General features: G+C 45.1%; 1 long non-coding RNA gene across 1 annotated transcript; it reads left to right on the plus strand.

The window, feature by feature from the left end:
* The first annotated feature begins 362 nt into the window (after positions 1-362).
* LOC144781931 (uncharacterized) lies at positions 363-23706 on the plus strand. Its single transcript, XR_013601093.1, has 3 exons — positions 363-1377; positions 1471-1638; positions 23064-23706. It is a non-coding gene; the product is annotated as an uncharacterized LOC144781931 (long non-coding RNA).
* The last annotated feature ends 4058 nt before the right edge of the window (positions 23707-27764 follow it).

Here is a 27764-nt window from a genome sequence, read left to right on the forward strand (position 1 = left end):
TGTAATTAATGAAGCAGAATACACACTTTGCTATCTTACTTTGGAAGTAATAAATACAGGGAACTACGAGCTTGCATGCTGCGAACTAAGCTACACAGAGACAAAGTAATACACATAAAAGGGAAGCAGGAGGAGACATACACTATAGATGAGGATATAGCTCAGGAACTTGGAAATTACTATATAGCAATGCACCGAACAGGGCGTTCGTAGAACCCTGGCAGAGACATACGATCCGGTTGTTCCAACAAACCCGAATAAAACCACAACTCCCATGATGCCCTGGGAACCTGCCGTATCTGACGTAGACATATCGAGATCCACAGAACCAGTTGGGTGCCGTTTAAACGGTTCCAGAAGCTTCTTGAACTTAAAAAAACGGTTCCAGAAGCTGCAGCAAGTACAAAGGGTGGTGCGGTAAGGGTGTCTAGTGCGCCACTGATTTCATACCCTCGTCTATTCGTTGCTGAGCTGTTACGCTGTGCTTGGCTTGCACCATGTCTTGTGGTATTTCTGCTTTTCTCCCTCCCCCGTGGGTCGAGTCGGGGGCTCCAACTCTTGCAGGGTAGGAACCTGCAGAACCGCCTGTGTGGAGGTCACTGCTTTGCTTTTTCATTGTTTCCGCAATGGCTGTCACTCTGATAACGTGGCGGTTACTATTGCGAGGTGACTTCTAGCATTCCTTAACCTTCTTCCGATAGCTGCTCGTAGTCTATGTCGACTGTGTGTAGGTATCCTGATCTGCTATCGGCATTCCATCCATACTCCTTTGTTGGTGAGTTTGGGACCCAAATCATGCAGGGAGAGCAAGGGGGGCTTTTACTAAGCTCGCTTACCAAGGTATACGGCTGACATTGTGCAAGACTGTTTCCAGGGAGCTATTGGGAAAAAAGTTCATCATTGTTGGCTTTTAAAAGTGTGAAACCCCAAGGTCACGACCACACTGTCTTTCCTTAAGTGGTGACTCACATAGGCCTCAAAGGAATTGTTCACCGTGACTGTGCTTAGGGTGTGGATGTTACTTTGGATAATGTAAAAGGCACAGGGCTTTGCTCAAAAGGCTCTTTGTTAGCATTATTGTTTATGGGTATACATCCTACGCCTGCATTGCATCCCAAGATCTGACTGGGTTTGTTTTGTTTATATGTTTCCACAGCAGGGTTGATTGAGCGCTCCTGGATGGCGGGCTCTCCACCCCTGGTAAAGTCCACTGGTGTAGTAACTCCAGTATGTGTCTGATATGAAGCATATATGATCATTATGTTTTGTGGGTACTAAATAACAGTGTATTGAACCATATAACCCATTCTGCAGATTCGAGAGGATACTTACTTCATGAGCTCCAGTTCAGGAATACGGCTTTGTTTTTCTTTACAGGTATTAAGAACATGAAAAAGTATCAGTGGGGGGGGCTGTAGAGGAAGCCTATGGGAAACTGTTCTCTGAACTGTATATATTTATGTGTTACAGGTGTCCCTCCCCACTGAGGATTCAAGGCCCTTGACAGACTACACCTGTTTGTATGTACACAATTGTACACTCAGGAAGGACCTAGAAGTGTTTCTCGGGCACATAAAGATTCCTCAGATCTCACAGTGGTTCTCTGAGTGTCTTGACTAACCAACCACACTCAATGAGGTAATGTCTAGTATTTCCCTTTAGAAGCACAATAAAGAGTCAAGTCTCGATATCTTTATGCAGGCATTCTACAAAACAGTTTGCCATGTCATTGCACCAACCTTAAGCCAGCCATATAGCTCTTTTGCATAAATGTGAACCCTGGCAGAATCCACGTTGACTGCATCCATCTTGGTTGTACTGAAACTTGAGGACGATCCACTGCTGTGTCCTTTCTATACACTGACATCTTTAATCAATTTAGATGTAAAAATCTTCAGGGAAATTCCAGACTTTCCAATCGGGTATGATGAGATAATACAATTACGTACATGTTAGGTTCTCAAGGTTTGTCACAATGCAAATGTATTTCTGCCTCATTAAAATGTACACTCTCTGTAACAGGATAAGATAACTGGCCTAGTCTTCACACTGTAGGTGTCATCTTAAATGTGCTATTCAGTAAATCATTTCACAATTATCACAAAACAAAGAGACTATTTCCTAATATGGGAGAGAAAGAAAGATATCATTACACGCGACAATTAGAACTCCAGGTCACTGAGAAATAAAATGTTCACGTGTCAAAAAGAAAGATGAAAAACAACATGACCATTTTATAATTCAGGCCTATATTAACTATAGTCAATCTAAACATGAATGCACATAATTTCTTCCTGCATCCGAAGACTAGAAGGTAGTGCATTCCAGAGTTTGGCAGACAGAAATACAAAACATCTGCATCCTTTTCTAGATCTAATGCTGTTTGATCTTAAAGTTCTAGATCGTTGATAAGAGCCTAGTCTTTTTCTTAAACAAAGAGGACCAAGTCCTGATACTGCTCAAAAAGCCAATGTGAGTGCTTTAAATTCATCTTGCTTGTCAATCGGCAATCAGTGTAGGTATTTTAAGTGAGGAAAGATAGACTGGCAATATGGAATTTTAAAATCAGCCTTTCTGCTGCATTTGGAGCCATCTGGAGTGTTTAGGTTAGGTAAGCAAGGAAATCCAACTAAAAGGTTGTTTGCGTAATCCAGTCTAGATTTTACCACCGAATGAACAATTGTTTTCCGAGTATTCTCCGGAACCAGCTGTAGCATCTTCTTTAAAGATGTAAACTTTGCAAAACAGACAGCATACACCTGTTGAATTTGCAACGATGATTACAAATTTCCTCTCATCTGCAAACGTGTTGGCATCTGTTGCCATCGCAAGGCACTGCACATTTTAAAATCTGATTCTAGCCTGATAGTTTTATGTGCAGTTGGCAAGTTTCTCAGCAATATGTGGGCTATTAGAAGGTCTGTATTGAAAATGTAACATTATTACACATGTCAATGTCTAGCCCTTTGAAGTACTTTTTATGGTCTTTTAACTGTATATTTAACTTTTGTGTAATCGTGTAACTGGTTATTTTTACTTGGTCCGTACCATAGTGCTATTTTTACCACAAAGCCAGAATGATGGGCCATGCCGCCCACTCTTATTTATGCTAAAGAAACAGTTGATGGATGGAATGCTGGACAATGCAAACATTCTCCCCCAGTCACAAGGATCTGGGTTTAATCCATCTTTCATTTGCGCACCACACCACCCCAGTTTGGACCAATCCATAAGTAAATCAGTCTTGACCCTGTTCCTTATGGGAACAGTCTAGCCCGAACTGCCAAGCCAGGTCCTCCCTGGACCGAAAAAAGCATCCTGGGAGCGGTTTCAGGGTATCAACCTTCATTAGCCAGGCTAGCTTGAATCCAGTGGTGTAGTGAACACAGGACAGTTTGGACCCAGCCATATGCAAATCAGTCTAGACCCTTGCCACTGGATTCAAGCTAGACTGGCTGATGAAGGGTGGCATACCGCAAAACCGGTCCCAGGATGCTTGATTCCAGTCCAGGTAGGACCTGACTTGGCAGTTCGGTCTGGACTGTTCCCATGAGGCACAGTGTCAAGATTGATTTGCATATGGCTGGGTCCAAACTGGGGTGGCACATGGATTTAACCCAGATCTTTTGACTGGGGAGAATGTTTGAATCATTCAGCATTCCGTCCATCATTTGTTGCAGTTACACTTTTTGCCCTAAGTGGGACAGGTATACCCAGACATGTGTTCCTTACTCACTGTCCCACTAGATTCAAACTAACCTGGCTGATGAAGGGAGACATACCCAAAAACCGGTCCCAGGATGCCTGTTTATGATCCAGGGTGGACCTGGCTTGGCAGTTCAGTCTGGACTGTTGCCATGAGGCACAGGGTCAAGACTGATTTGCATACTGCTGGGTCCAAACTGGGGTGGTGTTGTGGGCAAAAGAACAATGGATTTAACCCAGATCTCTTGACTGTGGGAAATTGTTTGAATAATTCAGCATTTCATCCATCATTTGTTGCAGTTACACTTTTCGACTTAAGTGGGACAAGTTTGCCCAGAAGTGGGTCACTTGCTCACTGTGCCATTGGATTTCAGCTAGCATGGCTGATGAAGGGTGACCTTCCCCTAAACCGGTCCCAGGATGCTTGTTTCCTGTCCTGGGAGGACCTGGCTTGGCAGTTCAGTCTGGCACATTCCCACGAGTCACAAGATCAGGACTGATTTGCAAATGGCTCGGTATAAACTATGGTGGTGTTGTGGTCAAAAGAACAATGGATTTTTCCAAGATCTCTTGACTGGGGCGAATGTTTGACTCATTCAGCATTCCGTCCATCATTTGTTGCAGTTATACTTTTCATCCTAAGTGGGATTGGTATGCCCAGACTGGTGTCCCTTGCTCATTGTGCCACTGGATTCAAGCTAGCATGGCTGGTGAAGGGTTATATACCCCGAAACAGGTCCCAGAATGCTTGTTTCTGGTCCACAAAGGACCTGGCTTGGCAGTTTGGTCTGAACTGTTCCCATGAGGTACAGGGTAAAAACTGATTTGCATATGACTTGGTCCAAACTGGGGTGGCGTAGTGGGCAAAAAAACGCAGGACTTAGCCCAGATCTCTTGATTGGGGGAGAATGTTTGAATCATTCAGCATTCCGTCCATGATTGGTTGCAGTTACTTGAAAAACTTGAAAATCTTTATTTTGACAGACATTGTCATAAAAGAGCAATACATAAAACAGTTTGAATAATGCAATAACATTTGTTAAAACAAGCATAAAAATACCATTTAGTCAAATGCAAATTTCCTATATTTAGCAATTGTCCCTTATACCCTACTAGTTCTAATTCCAAGCCCCATAGGATTCAGTTCTGTGACTGCTGTGATCTGCTTTGTAGATTAATCACAAATGCCCTTCTGATGTTCCACATTGCTGCTAGGAATTTTGTGACAGCGAAAACCACAGCCGGAGAAAGGTCTGTCTTTAGAATTCTGTACGCCTGTTGGCAATGGCTTAGGCCCAGATTTTTACAGATTGGAATAATCCAATTCCGTCGCGGGTTTGAATAGGCAGGGCTAAAAAAGATTACATGAACCTCGTTCTCTAAGGATTCAGTACACCCTGGACAGTTCTTTGGCAATAGTGCAGACCAGTCAGACGTAAAAGATCTGATTGGTAGCGATCCATGCCGCCATTGGAGAAAAAGCTTCCTCGAGGCAACAGGGCTGATGTCATCTATCACTCGCTCCAGAGAATATGAATCCTTAATTGAGAGAAAGCTGGCTGTAAGAGTGCCCAATTTGGTGCTGGATGATAACTGGGCCATGCGGTTTTCCCGGGCCATGCGGTTTTCCCGGAACAGCTGCACCAGTTGGTTTGTGAGATGCCGGCACAAGTATGCTCCGGGTCAGACCACAATGGCGCAAGTCCACGTTTCTCAAGTTCCAACCTTACGTATTTCAGCCAAGGAAGCCTACCCGCATTAGGCAGACCCAGTACCTCAATTAGTTCTTGCCTATATTCAGATGACTCTGGAGTTACCCAGACTCTCCTCCAGAAGGTTAGGGGTCTGAGGGCAAGTTCCTCCTCAATAGGTCTGATACCAAGGTCCAGTCTTAGCGGCACTAATGGGGTACTCGCGGGCAGAGCTGTCAATTGCCTTAGAAATCTATTCTCCGCAACAGTGAGAGCTGGGCTCGTTTTATGACCCCACAGCTCGGCCCCGTAGGATACTGCCCCACGTGCCCGCAGTTTATAGATTTCTAGTGGGGGGCCGATCGGTTAATATGATTACTTACTTAAAAGTTTCAGTATGCCCCCCCAATCTGTGTCATCTTGAGATGCAATTTCAGCTCATGTTGGGCCCAAGTAAAAGATTCATTAAGAGTGAGGCCCAGGTAGTCAAAAGTTTGAACCCTGTCTAGTCTAACACCGTCTATCATAGGGTTTGGACGTGATGTTGTTGGGGGATTAAAAATCATATATTTAGTTTTTAGTGTATTGATTTCCAAGCCCCGCTCTTTGCAGAAGGAAACAAACCCGTCCAGGACACGTTGAACACCCATACGGGTTTTAGAAAGAAGTAACGTGTCATCCGCGAACATGATCGCCGCGATCCTAGACCCTGCAAGCTTAGGGGCATCACTGTCCTGAACCGCGTCCAGGTGTGCGATTACCCCGTTGACGTAGAGGCAGAACAGGGTTGGTGCCAAGACACAACCCTGCCGTACCCCCCTGCCAACGGGGAATCCTGCCGACAGAGAACCAGAGTTACCGCACCGGACCTGTGCAAAATTCTGGTCGTGAAGTCGTATTAGCATGTTCAGGATTGGAGGGGGAATTCCAAGCTCCCGAAGTACGGCCCACAGCTTCTGGCACGGGACCAGATCAAACGCCGCGCGAAGATCTACGAAGATGGTGTACAGTGACCCGCCTCAGATCTTAACGGTTTTCCAATGGAGCATGCGTAAACGGAAGATCTGGTCCGTGGTGGAAACCTTTTTCCTAAACCCAGCCTGGAAAGGACTTAGGATGGAGTGCTCCTCGATCCAGTCTAAAAGACGGTTTAAAATCAAGCGTGCAAAAAGTTTTTTGGGGCACGTCGATCAGACTGATCAGCCTGTAGTTGGCTGGGAGCAGAGGTGAACCCTTCTTGAAGATAGGGACAATCTCTGCCCCCAGCCAAGTACTCGGGACCTCCATGCCCCCCCAAATTGCATTAAAAATGGCCGTCAGATAGGGAGCCCATACCGCCGTTGCGTGCTTTAGGAGGTCGCCTGGTATCTTGTCCAGGCCCGGAGCTTTGCTTTAAGGAAGGCCGAGGATAGCAGACTCAACCTCCCCCACAGTGAACTCATATTCAGGTAATTGACTCAGAGTTTTAGGAGCTGGGTTAGGAGGGTTTGGTGCCCCCACGTGGTCGTCCGCCCGGTAAAGAACTCGAAAGTGCTCTTCCCATACCTCGGCGGCTACATTAGGGGCCACAGCCTCCCCTTGTTCTATTGACCCGGTGTTAACAATTTGCCAAAATTGCCGGGCATTCCTTCCAGCGAGACTCGATGTTAGGTTGGCCCAATGGTCCGCCTCCCATTCTGCTTTGGCGTTGCGGATTCGATTCCTATAGGCAGCCCTTTTTTCTTTGATCAAAGCACTATTGGGATTTCATTTCAGAGCTTTGATGAGCTCCAATTTCGCCCTTCTGCACGCTGGATTAAACCAGGTTTGTTTTATTATCTGGCCTTTTCCCATTTCCAGCAGGGTTCAGGAACTCGGCTACGCTTTTGAGCAAAGTCTGGTGGACAACACCGAGTTTTACAAATGCAGAACCAGAAAGGGGCTCCAGAGTCAGATCAATCACAGATTCCAGTGCAGAGGCTACTTCTAAATATATATTAGCCACTAACTTGGGGCGAGTGACTGCCCTGTCCAATCTGATTCTACGTCTGTTGCTGGAAAGAAGTGCTCGTTTATCAGGTTCACTCCTTCCCTTTTGGCCATTCTTAGAACGACCAGGGCAAAGAAAGTCTAGAATCAGGGGGTTGTGATCGCTTTCGGCTCTGGGTACCACCTTAAAATCGATGACTTTGTGCCATGCGCAGGCTTCAACGAATATGTAATCCAATCGGGCCACTTGGCCAGGTTTGTTAAAAGTGTGTTGTGCTGGTATGTCCATACCAGCACGGCCATTGCATGCCCTAATTGAGTGGTTGAGCGTTCAGGCTAGAATTTGAACTGCCAATGGTGCCCACGACTTAGGCGGGGGACCCACCACCGGTGGGATCTTCCAGTAATTGTCCTCTTCAGATATAACACCATCCATAAGATCCCTCAGTGGCTCGAAGTGGGAATTGAAATCGCCCCCCCTATAGAGTGATCCCCTGGGGGATCCTGGATAGGAACATAGAGAGTTCCTCGATGGTTTTAGACTCTGCTGTGGGACTAACAGGTCTGGAATATACATTCACCAGGACTAGTTTGGAGGCGTCAGGCCAGGTTAGAAGGATGCTTTGCACATCCTCCGTTGTTGTCTCCAGAGTCCTGGCACTGCACCCCAGATGAGTTTTCACCCAAATTGTCAAGCCTCCCGAGGGCCTTCCCCTTCCCCCCCCATTTTGCAGGTATGGAGAAGGAAGCGAAACCGCTCCTGAATTGCTTTTGTCTTGCCCAGGTTTCCTGAAAGAAGCAGATATCACTCGAGACAATAAAAGTGCCCCACTCGGGGCAAGCCAGTTTGCTATGGAGCCCTGCAATGTTCCATGATATAATTTTTAAGGATGATTTCCCAGCCATAGCCTCAGCAGAAGACATAATGGGGTCCTTCTCCCCGTTTGACCAAAGCATCTGGTTCTTTGTGACATCCCACCTTTCTGAGGGTATAGAAGCCGTCCCACCCTGTTCCCCCCCTTTAATTCCCCTTGAGTGCTATTCAGCCCATTCCTGTCTCTGTCTTCCCTGGTGAACTGGAGATTTTGTTGGTTTACTTGGCAAACTCGTTTATCCAGGTTTGTTCCCAAATTAAGTCAATCCACCAGGTCTAGAGAACTAAACCTGTTGACATGAAGATAGTTAGGGTACATAGGGGTGGGGAACTGATTAAACCTATGCCCTCCAGTAAAGCTCCTAGCTCCCACCCTAGTCCAGCCCTCTTCCCCCCAACTTGGAGCTGGATTAATTGGTGGTGGGTAAAAGAAAGACAGTGGGTGGGCCTGGATTGTGGTACCAGCTGTGTCACCCACCCAATTGCAAATATGTGAAACAATGCCTGGATGTCTGAAATTAACCAAGACACAGTCCCCCTGTATGTGTTTGTTTAGGGGGCCCACCCAAGGGACCTTTCTAACCATAACAATTTCAGCTGCCTGTTGTGATGGAACCTGTCTGTGAGTGTTCAACCAGCAGGCAACCTTATTTTTTAAGGAGGAAAATGATTCGGGGGTAGTGCCGCTAAGCTCAGGAACACCAGTTAGTATGACTACCAGGGGGGCTGCCTCCGGGGGCAGGTTAATTGCCTTGGTCCACCTAGCACGGCCACCATCTAGTTTGGGACGCTCAACCTCTGCGCTACCTGGGCCTATAAAACTAGAAACGTTAGCTCCGGGCGCGCCCGGAGGTGCCTGTGTTGTCACAGGATTTGCTACTGGGGCCACGTTTAAGTTAGGAGCAGGCACAGGGGCTGGAACTAGGTCTCCCCCTCCACCAACCTGACCCCTGCTGTGCAGTTGGAGCTTGCTTAAGATGGTTCATAATCTCCCCCGTGGCCTGTTCAATAGTTAGGAGCCTATTCTCTATGGAATTTAATCTGACCACTAGTGGGTTAAGCAAAGATTCCAAAGTAGAGCACAGTGCAGGGGTCAGCTTGTCTGCCCCTGCCTGCGCATTGTCCCCAAATATGAATGCGGTCGGCTGGGTTGGCACCAAATCTTGAGGGAATACATTAGTGTCAGCGGTGGTTAGAGGGTGGACTTCCGTACTGCCGAGTGAGGTCATCGTGTGGTTTGGTTCAGTACCCTTATCAAGTTTAGCCTTTTTCCCGCCCCTCACCAGAGAGCCGCGTTTCCTCTTATGGACCGCCCTTTCCCTTGCTCCCCTTGTATGACTATTCGTGGATGACAACCCACCCTCTGATGTCCCCGTGTTGGTAAGAGCTACACATGGTGGTGCAATTATGACTTCAGGGGTAATTGGTAAAGGAACCCCGACCGCTCCTGGGCTATTTCCAAGATCATGTAAGACAGACGCAATAGTTTGTTCAATGCTGTCCAATAGGGGAGTGGGAGAGCCCCCCCCCCTTTCAGGTGTTTTAGCACTAGCTATTAGGCCTAGTGAAGACCTCCTCAGACTATCAGTGCCTTGTGAAAGGCGGCTCTCAACCACCACAATCTCTTTTGAAAGAACAGAGTTCGCTCTCAATAAAAAATTGTCCAATGTACCTGCGATCGAAGTAGTTGAGGCAGTAGTCTTACTCCTTGTCTCTCGACCCGCCATGATTTATAGGCACACCATCTGGGTCAAGGATGGATCCCTCGGTCAGAGTGAAATAATCAGGGCAAAGAGGGATGGCCCGGTCCGGTCCTGCACGGTCTCAAACGGGCTACAACGAGCCCGCCCTTGGCCCGGGCTTCACCCGGGCACGTCCCGCGTGCGCGTGTATGGATGTTGTTGAAGTAGGTAGGACGAGGGTGGGGGAAGAGGACCCAGCTGTGGCCAGTGATGGCACGCAAGGCCCGCTGGTCCTCGCAGTCCCGACCCGGCTGTTAATCCCGGCGTACTCTGCCCCTCGGTCGTGGAAAGTTCCCTTGCTCAGCCTCCGTGCTCCGTGAGCCAAAGGAAAGATGAATTCAATCTGCCAAGTGTCCACGCCTACGAGCCGTGAGGCGTAATATGCAGTCAGGGGGGAGGGTGCGGGAAGAGGACCCAGCTGTGGCCAGTGATGGCACGCAAGGCCCGCTGGTCCTCGCAGTCCCGTCCCGGCTGTTAATCCCGGCGTACTCTGCCCCTCGGTCGTGGAAAGTTCCCTTGCTCAGCCTCCGTGCTCCGTGAGCCAAAGGAAAGATGAATTCAATCTGCCAAGTGTCCACGCCTACGAGTGGCACCCCCGCAGTTACACTTTTTGCCCTTAGTGGGACGGGTATGCCCAGACTTGGGTCCCTTTCTCACTGTGCCACTGGATTCAAGCTAGCCTGGCTGGTTAAGAGTGACATACCCCAAAACCTGTCCCAGGATGCTTGTTTCCAGTCCTGGGAGGTACTGGCTTGGCATTTTGGTCTGCAATGTTCCCATGAGGCACAGGATCATGAATGATTTGGAAATGGCTGGGTCCAAACTGGGGTTGTGTAGTGGTCAAAAGAACAATGGATTTAACCCAGATCCTTTGACTGGGGGATAATGTTTGAATCATTCAGCATTCCGTCCATCATTTGTTGCAGTTATACTTTTCGTCCTAAGTGGGATGGGTATGCCCAGACTTGGGTCCCTTGCTCATTGTGCCCCTGGATTCAGCTAGCCAGGCTTATGAAGGGTGACATACCCTGAAACTGGTCCCAGGATGCTTGTTTTTGGTCCCGGGAGGACCTGGCTTGGCAGTTCAGTCTGAACTGTTCCCATGAGGCACAGGGTAAAGACTGATTTGCATATAGCTGGGTCCAAACTGGGGTGGCGTAGAGGGCAACAAAAATAATGGATTGAACCCAGATCTCTTGACTGGGTGAATGTTTGAATCATTTAGCATTCCTTTCATCATTTGTTGCAGCTATACTTTGTGCCCTAAGTTGGATCGGTATGCCCAGACGTGGGTCCCTTGCTCATTGTGCCACTGGATTAAAGCTAGCCTGGCTGATGAAGGTGACATAGGCTGAAACTGGTCCCAGGATGCTTGTTTCCAGTCCAGGGAGGACCTTGCTTGGCAATTCAGTCTGGACTGTTCCCATGAGACACAGGGTCAAGCCTGATTTGCATACTGCTCAGTCCAAATTGGGGTGGCGTAGTGGGCAAAAGAATGATGGATTTAACTCGGATCTCTTGATGGGGGAGAATGTTTGAATCATTCAGCATTCAGCCCATTATTTGTTGCAGTTACACTTAACATCCACCCTTATTTAGGCATAGCATTTTATTTACTCAGACTACGTGTATGTTAATTTTATTCTTTTAACAATTTGTAGAACAACTTGTGGAATTAAATTTTTTAACTGTTTACCAATGTATCTAAATCTCTGCATAAATGTTACACATTTGCACTTTTATGGTCGGAGGACCGAAATAAAGTTTAAGATGATTCTAATAGGAGAAGGCGGGCACTTTGCATCAAAGAAAAGAATCACTATTTTTCTTAATTTAATTTAGGAAAGTTAGCATTAATTTACCCTACCACTCATTGAAAACACTGTTTGAAAGTAGAGAGGGCATTGTGATTATGTTTCTGAAAAGATAGAAGAATTTGTGTGCCACCAACATACTACAGCACCAACACACCCCAAGATTCACTCAGATTAGGCAACAGTTGTAAACATAAATTAAAAAGAGTGGGACTCATGGCTGAGCCCTGGGGTACTTCATACTGCAATGGCCTGGGGGAGAATGTGAAAGGAGGATGGTGTACTATCTGCCCTCCAGAAAATATTTCAACCATGCAAATGCCTGATGCTGGATGTCTGCCAATTTGATTATGTTTAGTGAGGTAGGGTGCGAGACAGTATCAAAAGCAGCTGATAGGTCAAACAATACTACCATGGCAGTACACTCCTGGTCCAGATTCTCTTTTGACAATTTCAGTGATCTCCAGTAGAGCTGATTCAATACTAAAAGCTAATAGTAAATTTGAATCGGAATCATGCAACAGATCATTAAATTCCTGATAAAAAAGTTTGTTGTCTATTGACACATTTTTCCGTAATGTTGGCCAGAGCCGGCAAAAGAGAGATAGGTCTGAACTTATGTAATATAACTGGATTTGCTTTAGGTTTCTTTATCAGTGGCAAAAGAAATGCCAGTTTCCAATCTGAGGGAAAAGGACCAAATTCAAGAGAATTGTTCAAACATTTGTTTAACACAGGGTTAATGGTTGAGGAAGCCATCTGAGAATATTGGGAGGACATGGAGAGGTGAACCCAATTTACATTTGTTGAGTTCTTTAACAGAGTCAGCTTCTGAAATGGCATAAACTGCTAATAGCGAAGGGCCCACATTGGGTCAAGACTCAAATTGGGACGTACTGGGAGTTACCACAGGAAATTTGAAATGTTTTGAATTTTCACATGGAAAAATTAGATAGATCATTATAGAGTTCTTAGGAAGGAGAAATTCTGCTATCCGTGGCCTCAGGGGATAGGAACTAGTTGGACGATTTTTGACAGTGCACAAGAGTGTTACTAGCAGATGAGATCAGGGAGGAGAAGTGATCTCTCGGAGTTTTACTGATCGATTTATGAAATTATTGTAGTGATAATTTGGATTTCGCTTTTGCCTCAGGAATAAAAAACGAACCCACTGACGTTCTATAACTTTACATTGTCTCTTTTCATCTCTTAGGGAGGAAGAGAACCAAGGGCCCTTTGGATGGGTTTTTCTGGAGGTATGGATTTTTAATGGGGCAGTGGGATTCAGGGTATTTTAAGGCACTGGTTAAAATTTGAAACCTCAATATCTAAGGTACTGTTTAAAAGAGCAGTGGAAGAATGCAAGTTATGACAAAAAGGTATCTTAGAAATCTAACGGCAAGCTTTAGAAAGAGTCCGCAATCTACCCTATTTCTTTTGCCACATCTAGTGGCTAAACATGAAAGGCACTAAAAAGTGATCAGACCAAATAAGTGTACAAGCCGGAAGTACCTGTAAATCAGGAAGATTAGAAAACATCAAGTCTAAAATATGTACAAAATCCTCAGCATATGTCTGTAAGGTAATATTTAAAACCAATGCAAGTATACTCAAATTATAAACACAGTTTCAAAAATGTTCTCTTTATTTTATTCTTTTCCTTCTGATCATACTCGAGGACCAGACAGACTGATCTAGTTGCGGCTGTACTACGGCGCAGAGCTGTGTGCTTTTACTGAAAATTACGGATGTGCTCACTTTGAAGCAAGGATATTAGACTCACTTGGAGTCTAAAGCGTGTGGGATGGAATTATCCCCACATGGAAAATTGCTACCAATGACATTGAAGCCTTGAGATAGTTGCGGGACGATTTCCCAGTTTGTGCGACAAAACTTGTGGTGGCTGATACGAAAGAAATTAATAAAAGAAAGAAGATTTCTGAAACTGTGTTTATAATTTGTGTATACTTGCATTTGTATTTAATATTACTCTACAGACGTGTGCTGAGGGTTTCATGAATTTCTATGCTGGCTTTGGGCACAACTATGGGGGAGATTGGTGGTTCACCTCACCTTACAGCACCATAACTCAATACTATCCTGAACTAATATATGTTCGAATTTTCCTAAGGCGCTGTATAACCTATAACTATACCACAGTCATTTAAATTTAAAGTCTAAAATATGGCCTGCTTTGTGTGTTTTGTGGTGTTGACCAATGGGTAATATTCATTCCCGCTAAAGCAAGATTAAATTACATTGGCAGGAGGCATTTCAGGTCATCTATATACAAATTGAAGGGTTCAAGAATCGTAAAATTCAAATAATGTAGAGAGCACTGGGCAATAGCAAATTATTATTAGGACAATCTGGTGGTCTATAGAAGTCCTGAAAAGGAAAAGACTGGACTACGCTTAAATGTAAAAAAGACACCCTCAATGTTTTCCAATTCCAATGGGGTGACGAAGGAGCCTCAAATGTTGCTCAATATATTATGGCTATGGAAACCAACAGACTATCCAAGAAAACAAATTGTCTTCACTGTGCACTGGGTTAACAGGAACGTGAATCAACAGCTACTTTTTAGAACTCTGTGGATGTCTCAGTTTCTTACAGCTGAAATTCTATTCATGCCATAAGTCAGCAAATAGGTGCATTACCAAACCTCAATAGATTTTTCAATAGTGCTGTGTAAGCATGTGTATGTTGCAATACACAGAAGACGCGCGCCAAGGGCAAGCCCGTCTGCGCCCAAACGGGCCTAGGGGCTAGACACTCTGCTTCTTCCACCTCACAGGACTGCCCTCTAAAATCTTACTCCCGAGACATGCTTTTAAAACTGGCAGATAAACAAATCACCGTACCGTGCCATACAAAAGCTTCTCCGGCAGAGTTTGAAGGCCCCTTCACATGCTTAGACTGCAAGTGGGGCTGCCTAGATACATATACCACAGGTATAGCTACAAACAATCAGCACTGTACCTTTAATTTAAACTGTATCTATTTGAACGCCAGATCCCTTCCCAAACATAGTACAGAGGTCTGGGATATATTAGATGAGAGATGAGCTAAACCCTGACCTTGCTTTTGTCACCGAAACCTGGCTTGATGATAATAATACTCTTGATATTGTCTCTGCTTTACCAACAGGCTATAAAATACTAAAACAGGATAGAAAGGGTAAGAGAGGCGGCGGTTTAGCCATTCTCTTTAAAGAACATCTTTCCTGCACTCCCTCTACAGTCATCCAAATGAGGACACTAGGGATCTTAGCCTTCTCAATTTCAAAGGGCAATTATGTATTATTGGGTGGTGCTGTTATTTACAATCCTACTGGTCATCACCCCGGAATAAATACTGACCTACTGACGCAACTTCTTCCCCTCTGTTTGAAACAGAGTCAGTTTTTAGTCTTGGGTGATTTTAATATTCATTACAAAAATATAGTAAACCCGGGTGTCAAATACCTGGAAAATGACATGGCTATAATGCAATTAACACAAAGGATCCTGGAACTGACCCATGAGGCTGGCCACAGCCTAGATTTGGTGTTCTCTAATATAATGACCATTAACTTCCATGAGATACACCACTTCATTGGACAGATCATTTTCTAATTCCTTTTTCCCTAGCTCTACCTAACAAACCATCCAAGACTGAATCAGTACATCAAGTAGGGAAAAGAGCATGGAATTTAATTACTCAGGAAACCTTTTCCACCCATTTTACTTACCAAAACTCCGTCGCCCCCCTCCAGAGCTCTGTCTCCACATCAGTTGCCCATTTACAAAAAGAGATCGAGAAGTCACTTGAAAAATGTGCTCCTAAACTTAATAGTAAACCAGTTCCTAAATCCCTTTCAGAAGGATGGTATACACCCGAATTAAAAACTAACAAATGAAAATGCCAAACCTTAGAACATAAATGGAGACTGTCAAAAGACAGCATTGATAGATTAAACTATTTAGCGGAGTTGAAAAATTATCACCACATGTTAAAACAAGCTAAAAAATGTTATTATACAAAAAGGGTGGAAGATAATGGTAGCTCTTCGAAGGAATTATACAAAGTTATTTGTGAACTTTGTAAACCCACTAGTCTATCACAGACTGACTCCCACAATAGAGAATTGCGAGTAAATTAACAACTTTTTCACTGATAAAGTGACAAAAATGTACGCTTCTTTTGATAATACCCCCGAAGAAGATAATACTGATTGTGTAAATCTGGCCACCCATCCCGCAGTAAAAATCCACCTTGAAACACTGACCCCCTTTTCAGAGGAACAGGTGGCAAAGGCAATGTCTGAAGTTAAAGCAGGATTCCCACTTAACCCATGTCCACATTTTATTTTCTCCAAATTAGTGCATGTCTTATGTCCCCTTATTACTAACATTTTTAATCAATCCTTGGAGCAAGCTTGCTTCCCTGACATATGGAAAAAACAGTGGTTTTACACCCTCCTAAAGAAAACAGGCCTCGGAATTTATGATCCAGCTAACTACCGCCCAATTTCACAGTTACCATATTTCTCTAAAGTTCTAGAGCGGCTAGTTCACAAACAACTTACTGCTTTCCTTGAGATCAACAATTTATTTGATCCGTCAAAGACAGGTTTTAGGACAAATAATAGTACTGAGGCTACCCTATTAGCAGTATGGGATAGCATCAGGTCACAGGTTGATCAAAATCAAGCCGTTGCACTGATCCTATTGGACCTTACTGGGGCTTTCTACACCGTGTCACGTACCAAATTACTTCAAATATTATATAAAAAAGGGATTTGTCGTAAAGCCTTATTATGGTTCGCCTCTTTTCTCAAAGACAGAACCCAAACAATTCAAATGGGATCCTACACCTCCTCCTCGAAGAATATTAAACAGGGAGTCCCGCAGGGAGAGACCATGAGTCCTACCCTTTTTAATGCATATGTCTCCTCATTGGCGGACATTAGCAGGTAGTGGGGATTTGAGATTTGCTCTTACGCAGATGACACCCAATTGGTGATTCCCCTGCTAAAGAAACCGACCAACACAGAGACCAAGGGCAACTTAATACACTGCCTTTCTGAACTTGCAAACTGGATGTCTCAGCACTGTTTAAAATTAAATGCTGGGAAGTCCAAAATTTTACTCTTTGGTGGCGCCCAGACAATTTAGGACAACAGTTGGTGGCCCCAGGTCCTAGGTACCGCCCCAAAACCCAAACGAGCAGCAAAAAACCTGGGTATTGTGTTTGATGACACCCTCTCCATGCAGGACCAAGTGCGTACCTTATGTGGTAAAGCTTTTGCCACAATAAAACTGCTTAGACGATTGTTTCCCTTGATCCCCTACAATTGCAGACCATCCGTGACCCAGGCTCTTCTTTTAAGTAGACTGGACTACGGTAATGCCCTTTATGTTGGCATGGCCGACTACCTTTTTGCCAGATTGTAGGTTGTCCAGAATGCTGCCGCTAAATTAGTTTATAACAAAAAAAATATAGCTCAGCATCCTACTGCCTAAGGGAACTTCACTGGCTACCTGTACGTCTGAGAGCTAGCTTTAAACTCCTATGTTTTGCGCACAAAATCTTGCATAAAAATGGACCTCACATCTTGCGGGATCAATTGCAATTTCATGTTCCCCCCACAAAACCTGAGATCATGTCATTTGGCCCTTGCATCAGTCAAACGCACATCAAAGGTTAGAATGGGTGATCAATCATTTTCCAAAGTAGCAGTGGTTCTTTGGAACAACTTACCACTGGATCTTCGCCTGACAGCTGATCATTTGGGACCGCGTCAACCAGACCGGAGGAGGTGTCACCATCGAACACAAGAACACCATCCGCATCACAACCAAGTCCGACGACACCCTCACCGCCGCCGAACACCTCCACTTCCAGATACACACCGACCCTAAGACGACCCTCAGAGGCACCCTCATCTACAGACCCCCTGGACCACACACACGATTCAGCGAAGACATTGCAGACTTCATCAGCCCGCACGCCATCCCCTCCGCTGACTACATCCTCCTAGGGGACTTCAACTTCCACCTGGAGAACAACAACGACACCAACACCACCACCCTGCTGGACAACCTCGCCAACCTCGGACTTAAGCAACTGGTGAACACCCCCACCCACTACGCCGACCACACGCTTGACCCCGTCTTCTCCTCCAGCGAGCACATCTCCTTCAGTCACTCTACCGTACTTCATTGGACGGACCACAGCTGCGTCCACTTCAGCTTCAGAAGAACCACGACCCACCACCACCCGCAACAGGTGCCCCGCAGGAACTGGAGCAAGATCACCGCCAACCAGCTCACCACCTCACTCAGCCAGAACCCTCCCGCCAGCACAACGGACCCCAACGAAGCAGCCAGCAACCTCACACAGTGGATCACCATCTGCGCAGACAACCTCGCACCACTGAAGATCCCTCCCAACAGACCCGGCAGCAAGAAAGCCTCCTGGTTCACCGACGAACTCAAGAACTCCAAGAAGAACTGCCGTACCCTCGAGAAAGCCTGGAGCAACAACCAGACCACAGACAACATGACTGCCCTCAAGCATGACACCCGCAAACACCACCAGCTGATCCGCACCACCAAGAAGACAGCATTCAAGGAACGACTGGACAACAACGCCCACAACAGCAAGTAACTCTTCAGCATCGTCAAAGAGCTCTCCAACCCCAGCGCCGGAAACAACGACAATACCCCCTCGCAGGACCTCTGCGACTCTCTCGCCTCGTTCTTTCACAGCAAGATCGCCGACATACATAACAGCTTCGTCGCACAGACCACGCACCCAACCGCCGAACCAACGCTCCCCACCACCACCCTCCGCACCTAGACACCGGTCAGCACCGAAGACACCACCCGCGTGATGAACACCATCCACTCCGGATTACCAACCGACCCCTGCCCCAACCACGTCTTCAACAAAGCCGACTCCATCATCGCACCCCAACTCCGGGACATCATCAACACCTCCTTCAACACCGCCACCTTCCCGGAGAGCTGGAAGCACGCCAAACTCAGCGCCCTCCTGAAGAAACCAACGGCGGACCCCACCGACCTCAAGAACTACCGTCCCATCTCGCTCCTCCCTTTTCTGGCCAAGGTCATGGAGAAGACCGTCAACAGACAGCTTGCCGCCTTCCTTGAGACAAACCGATCCCTCGACCACTCGCAGTCCCGCTTCCGAGCCAACCACAGCACCGAGACCGCCCTCATCGCAGCCACAGACGACATCAGATCCCTGCTCGACAACGGGGAAAATGCGGCCCTCATCCTCCTGGACCTCTCCGCAGCGTTCGACACTGTCTGCCACCGCACCCTAGTACATCGCCACAGCAACATCGGAATCCAAGAGAAGGCACTGGAATGGATTGTCTCGTACCTCTCCGGAAGAGCGCAGAGAGTCCGCCTCCCCCCGTTCAGATCCAAGGCTTCCGAAGTCATCTGCGGCGTACCACAGGGATCATCACTCAGCCCCACCCTCTTCAACGTCTACATGAGCCCCCTCGCAGCCATCGCACGCCAACACAACCTCCACATTATCTCCTACGCCGACGACACCCAGCTGATCCTCTCCCTCACAAACGACCCCGCCACCCCCAGAACCAGCCTACACGAAGGGATTAAAGACGTCGCCGAGTGGATGAAGAACAGCCGCCTGAAACTGAACTCCGACAAGTCGGAAGTCCTCATCCTGGGATCATCGCCCTCCACCTAGGACAACTCATGGTGGCCCCCCGCCCAGGGCACCGCTCCCAAGCCAACGGACCCGCACGCAACCTGGGCTTCATCCTGGGCTCCTCCCTCTCGATGACCGTCTCGTCATCGTGCTTCAACACCCTGCGTATGCTCCGAAAGATCTTCCGGTGGAGCCCCACCGAAACCAGGAAGACGGTCACCCAGGGACTCGTCACCAGCCGACTGGACTACGGAAACACCCTCTACGCCGGAACCACAGCCAAACTTCAGAAAAGACTCCAACGCATCCAGAACGCCTCCGCACGACTCATCCTGGACATCCCCCGACACAGCCACATCTCCGGACACCTGAGAGACCTGCACTGGCTCCCCGTCAGCAAGAGGATCACGTTCAGACTCCTCACCCACGCACACAAGGCCCTCCACGACCTGGGACCCAAGTACCTCAACAACCGCCTGACCTTCTACACTCCCACCCGCCAGCTACGCTCCACCAGCCTCGCCCTCGCCGCCGTTCCACGCATCCGCAGAGCCACCAGCGGAGGAAGATCCTTCTCCTAGCTGGCAGCCAAGACATGGAACTACCTCCACATCCATCTCCGGCTGATCCGGGACCACCTTTCCTTCAGGAAGCAACTCAAGACCTGGCTCTTCGAGTAGTAGCAGACCCCCCCTCCCCCCCAGCGCCTTGAGACCCATCCGGGTGAGAAGCGCGCTATACAAATGCTATGATTGATTGATTGATTGCTGTTCAGGAAAAAACTGAAAACCACCTTATTTCCTAGATAAGGACTCTTTTTAAAATTAACTGAATTTTGCTTTAAGCTCCATCCCAGCGCCGTGATATCCCTAGGGATGATTGATGCGCTCTACAAATACCAATAAATACTAAAATACAAAGAGGGAGACTTCTAATTGACGCATGAATGGCATGTTAGCGGGAAACTGCCTTTATAAAGCGGGCTGAGTCACAGGTGACATTTGCCTGCAAGCGGAACTGTGTATATGCCTTAACCTACCATGTGTGTGGTTAAGGCAATGCACTGTCTAGATGCTGGGATGGGCAGGCACAGGAAGAGGAATGATCCGGAGAGGATGCAGTCTAGTAAGTGGGCTGAGTTTCGGGGGTAGTTTTTAAGAGTTGGAGGTAGTTTTTAGGGCTCAGGAGGTCAGTATAGTGTTTAGGGCTCGGGTGGTTGGGGTACTGTTTAGGGCTAAGGGGACGTCAGGGTAGTTTTTAGGCCTCAGGGGGTCAGGGTAGTGTTTAGGGCTGCGGGGGAGTCGGGTAGTGTTTAAGGCTCAGGCGGGAGCCGGGGTAGTGTTTAGGGCTCAGGGGTCAGGTAGTTTTTAGGGCTCAGGGCGGGTGGGCCTAGGGTTTGATCTTTACCACACATTCCTTTAACAGTCATGCCTTTTTCCCACGAAATTGCGTGGTAAAGGCATGCTTGGTTAAGGAATGTGTGATAAAGCAAAGCATTGTTCAGACGTATTCCCTGTAGAGGTACGCATGGTTTAGCAATGCGTGCCTCTGTCATACAACCCAGGTTAGCGCATGGTGCTGATGAACTTTGAGTGTTCATTCCCTTTGTCATAATGTGCGCTGCTGCCTGCTCAATATCCCGCAAAATCTCCCCAATCCACTTTACACCAATTCCAGTATAAAATCACTGATAACGGTGTAGTTGTCAAGTAGCAGCAGTTTGATTCCACTCATCGTTCTATGGTAGTGATGGACAGGAACAACTATGGCGGTGTGATGATTGCTGGTAGAGCCCATGTAGAACAATGAGATGCTCTGATTTGTGCATCAGTGCAGACCCCTTGATCATACAGCTGATGAAGGTTTTAGGCATTAATCATAACTGCATTATAACAATGTGCATAATAGTAATCTACACTTGAATTCACTTGTACATTTATATGATGCTATGTCTATGAAATGATTTTGATATGACCAGTTAAAGTGCACTTTCCTAATTTATGCAAGCTAGGCCTAAGTTAGGTCTCCACATCAGCTTGTCTAAAATGGATGTCACATTCACTGTTTATTATTTTTGCTGCAGATAGTCAAGCAATCTTGTTTGTTTATGTCCTTATGAAAACTGTTCTCAAAGTAGACTGTCTACCACAGGCCCACAAATGTAACATTTACCCAAGGATCTTCTGCTCGCACGCTGTAATGCATTAATTCTCAATGGTCTACGCCCACACCGCTCAGGTGGTTAACCCTCTATGCTGTGTATATAAGGTTTTAGGTAAGATCAATCATAACTACAAATATCTTTGTGCAAGGGGCTGCTTGCTAGTTCCTACCCCAGTAAATATTATGAAAATGATCAGTTGGTTATGTATCGTCTGCAAACAGCTCCACGTAACGAGCAAGGTGTAAGTTTGAATCCTTTCAGGGCAAACTCAGACATTTATTCTTCATCATAGGACTGGTTACCAAGTAGCAGCGTATACTGCATGAATTAAATAATGCAGTTTCTATTGTGTGCTACACAAATGACCATTGTAAATATATGTATTGGTGCACTCATGTATGGATTTGTAAAAGGATACAACTTGTCAATCAATCATTAAACGCTGCCATCTCCCCTAGATCTTCTGGTACTCTAGAACAAAAGTTTTAAATCCTTTTTATTTGTTGGGATCGTACATTACAGATTGAACCATATCATACTGTTTTATTGCTAGGCAAACTTATTACCACAATGTACATTTGCCCCAGCCCTAAATCCTTATAGGAAAGAGTGCGACTTTACAGCTTTTAATTTTACTAACTTTTCACACACAGTCCTCGGGCAACTAAAACATTAGGCTTCACTCAACACCCTTCAACTGATGGTACTAAAATGTGAGTTGTGGGGCCTTCTTTCTTTTGTTTCACTGATCGGGGTCAAGTTTTTCACCGAAATGTTGGTGAAATGAGTTGAAATCCTGATGACCAGACTTTCTCTCATATGACAGTTAAAGTGATGAAACACACAGCTGCCCCATGGATCGCATAAAATGCACAGAGGACACATTGTGGCCCTGGGCTGTATGTTGAACAAAGAAGGGGCATATTAGCAAGAGGCTCGTTAAAATTTGAAACACTTAAAAAGGAGTCCACATAATTTTGATAGGGAATTGCGATGAACAATTAATCATAAGTAGTTAAAATCAAGTGGAAGTAAATGGTGAGAGACCGCTTGCAACACTCTAAATTATATGGGTGCACTATACTCATGGTTTAAAAGCACTCATGTATTTTTGTTGTTTGCAGTGTTTCATGATCATTAAGATGCATTTATTCAAAGTTATATTGGCATTGAAATGTAGTGTGCACATTTAAGTAGGACTTTGTATGTATTAAGAAACCTATAATCCTGTATGTCTAATGTGCAGGAGGAAATATTACGCGTGCAAGGTAATTTGTGTTTAGTTTAAGTTGCCTGTATTGTAGGCCCAAACTGCAAGTTGTTTTGAGTTTCGCTTCTCCTTGGTTGCTCAAGAATTATAATTAAATGAATCCTTTTTGTGCTTGAATACAGTGTGTTCTCACCTTACTGCAGGTACAGGAATTCAACCTCGATATTCTTAGATTTAAGGAGATACCCGTAATGTCTTTGAAGAAGGCTGGCCTATCTGAGAACCAAGGCCACTGGAAGAAGAAGAACCAATTTAATTAAAGCTTCTGTGGAAACTTACTGAAAGATGTTGCAAATGGAAAATTTTACCTTGAGACTTATTGTGGGTTGAACATTGCCTTTTTCTATGATGCACAGGGACAGATTTGAGAGACTTCTGCTTATTTTGGAGGAGAAGGAGCATCTTAGAACCAGCTCTGTAGCTTTAAGCTATCAGACCCATTTGGCGTGAGTATTTCTTAGGAAGTCGACCTGTGCTGACACCTTTGGGATAGAATATCGGGGAAATAGGTAGGATTTCCAAGTAGAGCAGAGTAGGGAATGATTCTTTTGTTTCTTCTCTAATGAAAAGAGAATTGGACTCTACTTCTATTCTTTGTTGCATTTTGATTTTGTAATTCATCATATTATGCCTTTTGTGCCAAATGGATTACATTTGTAGACTTGGCTCTGTATTGATTTGTATGTACCAATATACTCTTATATTGAGGTGTGTTTATATTCAATTATTTTTGGTATTATAATAAATCCACAAAACTAAAATTCGGAGTCTGTGGTCCTTTATCGCATGACTACATTGAAAATATAACCTTGAATTGTGTTAATCCCCTCAAACACTTTTAGCATGCTATAAAAGACCATCTGAATTTAGTAGGGAAGGCAAGGAGTAAAGTTTAGTGTAATCAATGGTAACAAGGTCCAAACTATAAAAGACGACTCAACACAGACTTTCAAATGTAGCTTCTATGCCATGTAAAGTTGCATGTAAATTCTGGGAGGACAGCAGAGGAGAGGGAACAGAAGGGAAATCGAAGATTAAGCTCTGGTCAAACAGGAGGAGAATACTTACTGCTGTTACAGTTTTAGCAGGACATTTTGACAGACGTGGCTGGGTTGCTTGGCACTGGACTTATAAGTGCCTTGCCAAACCAACTTCCCTTCAGCTTTCAATGACATCAATGAGGCATAAATTCTCAATCCCAGAAAGGGCATTCCAAATGGGCAGGGCTTTGACTGCAAAATGGCACCACCGTTAGTAAGTAGTACGGTTGAAATTGAGAACAAAGAGGATGGCCTTGTCTTTGCTCCAAATTCTGAAAAGGAGTTGACAGGCAGTTTTTATCCATCTGATGGAAATACCTTAAGTTGGTGATATGCTAATAGTAAATCCTCAGTATAACTAAAGACAATCTGGGTTAAATATTTCCATTGACAACTCAAAAGATGTTATCATACTTAAGACACCCAGAGACATATCTCATGTCCAAAAGATGACATGAAACACACTTCTGCCGTTTCTAAATGCTGCAAATACCACAGATCACTAATATCCAGCTGATGGTACTCAATTTACTGACCTGTAAATGATTGATGACTGAGGGCCTGATTTAGATCCTGGTGGAATCGGTCCACCATCGCTTTTTTGGCGGTCTTCCTACTCTCCTGCTTGGTGGTTCACTCACCCTATTTAGATGTTAGTGGATCCATAGACAAACGTCCTGCTGTCATCCCCATGAAATATTAACCGCATTGATGACAGGCTAGGCACAAACTGATGTCAGAGGGAGCACCTCCTGTTTCCCCGCTGGCCAATCATGATGTGCCTTCCGCTGACGTGACTGTGGCGCTCAAACCTCCACACCTGAGTTGGCAGAATAGAAGGGATATAATGCTGAAACAGACCCTTTCACACTTCCCGTTCCACCATGGATCTGATCTGCCTAGTTGTGCTGGTGCTGCTTGATGACGATCAAGACCAACTCTGTTTCGGACACAATCGACTGTAAGCTCCACTGTTACCTGTTATCAATTAACTCGTCTGTTAACATTTACAAATTACTTGTGCATTTAGAAATTGTTCGTACAAGCATAAGCATATCAATGTGCAATGCATATGGCTGTAATGTTGAGGTCTTAGAAATGTAAAGAAACACACCCATATCAAGACATTGTTTGTATGAATTTGGTGCACAACACCTTCCAAAAAATGGACACTTGCACAAAAAAGGATATCTAAATAAAAAGGTGTGTTTAAAGAAATTTTGAAAATTCCAACATAAACAATATATGCAACACACATCGTAGGGATAAGTGAAAAATAACATGATGTCAAAATTGCACTAGAAAAGGTGTTACAGTTATTTTAGAATTTAACATTAAAATGAATGTCAGTCACAAATTAGTAGTAATCAACATATACATCCATATACATCCGTGTAACATTTCCCCTTGTCTGGTGCGAATACTGTACTGTACCTAGTATCAATAGTCACAATAAACTTTTTAAGATTTCATGCATATGTGCTCTTACTCATTACTAACCAAGGCGAAACCATCACACCTGTCGTAACACATCCAAATAAAATATGTAACATCAAATAGTTGGTGCATGTGGCCATTACTATGATGAATGACTGCATCTAAATTGAAATGACCATCACATACAATGTTAAGCAAGGTATGCACTTACCAAAGTAAACATTAACTAAATCTGGTGTATCACATGCTATCAAGGTAAAGAAAAATAAGTATGTCACATTTTACTCAGAAACATTGGTAGGAATAAAACAATTGCTAAGGAAAATTAATGCCAGGACAAACTTGGAGAAATTGAATATAGGTATTTATTCATACCAAAGTGAGTCTATCAAAAACAAACGTAAGCCAAATGGCAGTCAATTTATCATCCCAAAAGTCCTGGGAACTGTTGTGCTGTGGCACTCAGCTTGTCTCCTCCATAACTGCCAAAGGGGATCTGCCCAGGAATGGGGAATTTAGTGGGAAGAACAGGCACCTTAAGGATCTTACATGGGAGGGGGTGTTTTGAGATTTAGAGGGGTGCCCTTGCGTTTAGGATGGGTGTCCTTGGGTTGGGAGGGGGGTAAGGCTTTGGGAGGGGGACTCCTGGGTTTTTTAGAGGTGGATTGGGATGTTGAAGATGTGGATTTCCGCTTGGCAGGTGTGAAATTGTCATGAAGTTCCTATAAACGTTTTTGCAGGATCTGCGCATTCGGACAATATACACTGTAGGACTGGTGTCATACTGATTCTAAACACCCCCCACTGGGTATGTTGGCCTGCAGTATCAGCTAGCTCACAGTGCCACTAGAATTTCCTCTTACCAAGGAGAGAATAGATCTTGGCAACCATCAAACATGACAACTCTGATCTTTCAGGACCATGGAAACTGTGTACTACTTTTTGCTCACTCACTAGTGCTCACTTAGTCTCAGAGAGATTCACAGAATAAATGGTCTGTTCGTTTTTCAATAAGCATTTATGGAACAGTCGTTATTCTAGTGTAAAATAGATGAGCTGCAACAACCACTAGACAGTAATAGATATAAATGATTAGAAGCACTATGAAAGTAAAAGGATGATAGAGTTTGACCATCTTGCAATAATCATGAATACATTTGAGTACATAAAATACATGATAATAAAAGTGCGTACTCCTACGATGCCTCCCTAACTAGATGTACCAAAGTGTACCTAGAATGTGTGTAGGTGTTAAGCCGAGAAACCCTTTAGGATAAAGTCAACCCATTACCTGGATCGAGAGACTGTGGGACCCTGTCCTGGTCTGGACACCCTGCAAGGCATGTTAGACCACTGCGAGCTGGAGTATCTGCATACAGGAACCTCCGGGTCTTTGGTCAGTGTGTCGGCCGGGAAGTCCTAGTCTCCTCTGCCTGTCTTAGCAAGATGTGATGTATATATACCTATAGATCTCCACGGGGGTTCTACCTCGCTGTATTACTTTGTCGGACTGAGGACGACGTCGGGAATGAACTTTGTACATAGATATTATTCAGGAGATGTTAGCCCTGCTGTGCTTCCAAGAATCCTCATGCACAATGTATGAGGTTTTTAACAGAAAAAATCCTGTGTTCTGAATGCAGTGTTGTATCTAGGTAAAAGGTCAGTCCCTAAGAACCGTTTTGTATGCAATGTAGGAGAGAATATAGGTAAAGGGTTATGATGTTACCTGAGCCTATATTATGGTACCTATACGGAATATAACAGAATGGGATGTGGAAGCGGTAGGTTTTGGTATGGGAAGAGTAGAATGGTGATGGATGGGGTGAGTTGTAGAGTGCAATGGGTTAGGGCAAGGGTAAAACAGATCTTCAATGGGAAACCTGGTTGTCTGTTGGAGTGGGGTTCTGGAGGTAGAAGGAGTGGCAGTGGCAGTGTCTGATGTGCCTGTGGGTCTGGTGTATGTTGTGCATGTGCTTTGCCATGTGTATATATACATGAAAGGAAAGAATAAACAATAGTATTGTGACTTTTTATTTGTCTCGATTGTTGTCACAAAAATTGTCCTAGGCTACCATTAGCATAACTCAAAAGTTAGCAAACAACGTATGTATAGTCATATTCTGACCTAAACCAATATCCTCATACACACTTTAATAATGTCTTTTTGCCCATCCTCATCCCATGTCATGGTCTAACCACACAAATCCAGGCATGTGACATCATCTAGCCCAGAGGCCCCTACATAATCTGTGATGTGACCTACATCTGATTAGTGCAAAGATGGAGAACTACTGAAGGGTAAACATTAGAAATTATGGCAGTGAATAGGGGCCACTGTCTATAAAGGGCCTGCAGTTTGGACTA

The sequence above is a fragment of the Lissotriton helveticus genome, chromosome 9 (assembly GCF_964261635.1).
Source record: "Lissotriton helveticus chromosome 9, aLisHel1.1, whole genome shotgun sequence".
NCBI classification, from domain to species: Eukaryota; Metazoa; Chordata; class Amphibia; order Caudata; family Salamandridae; genus Lissotriton; species Lissotriton helveticus.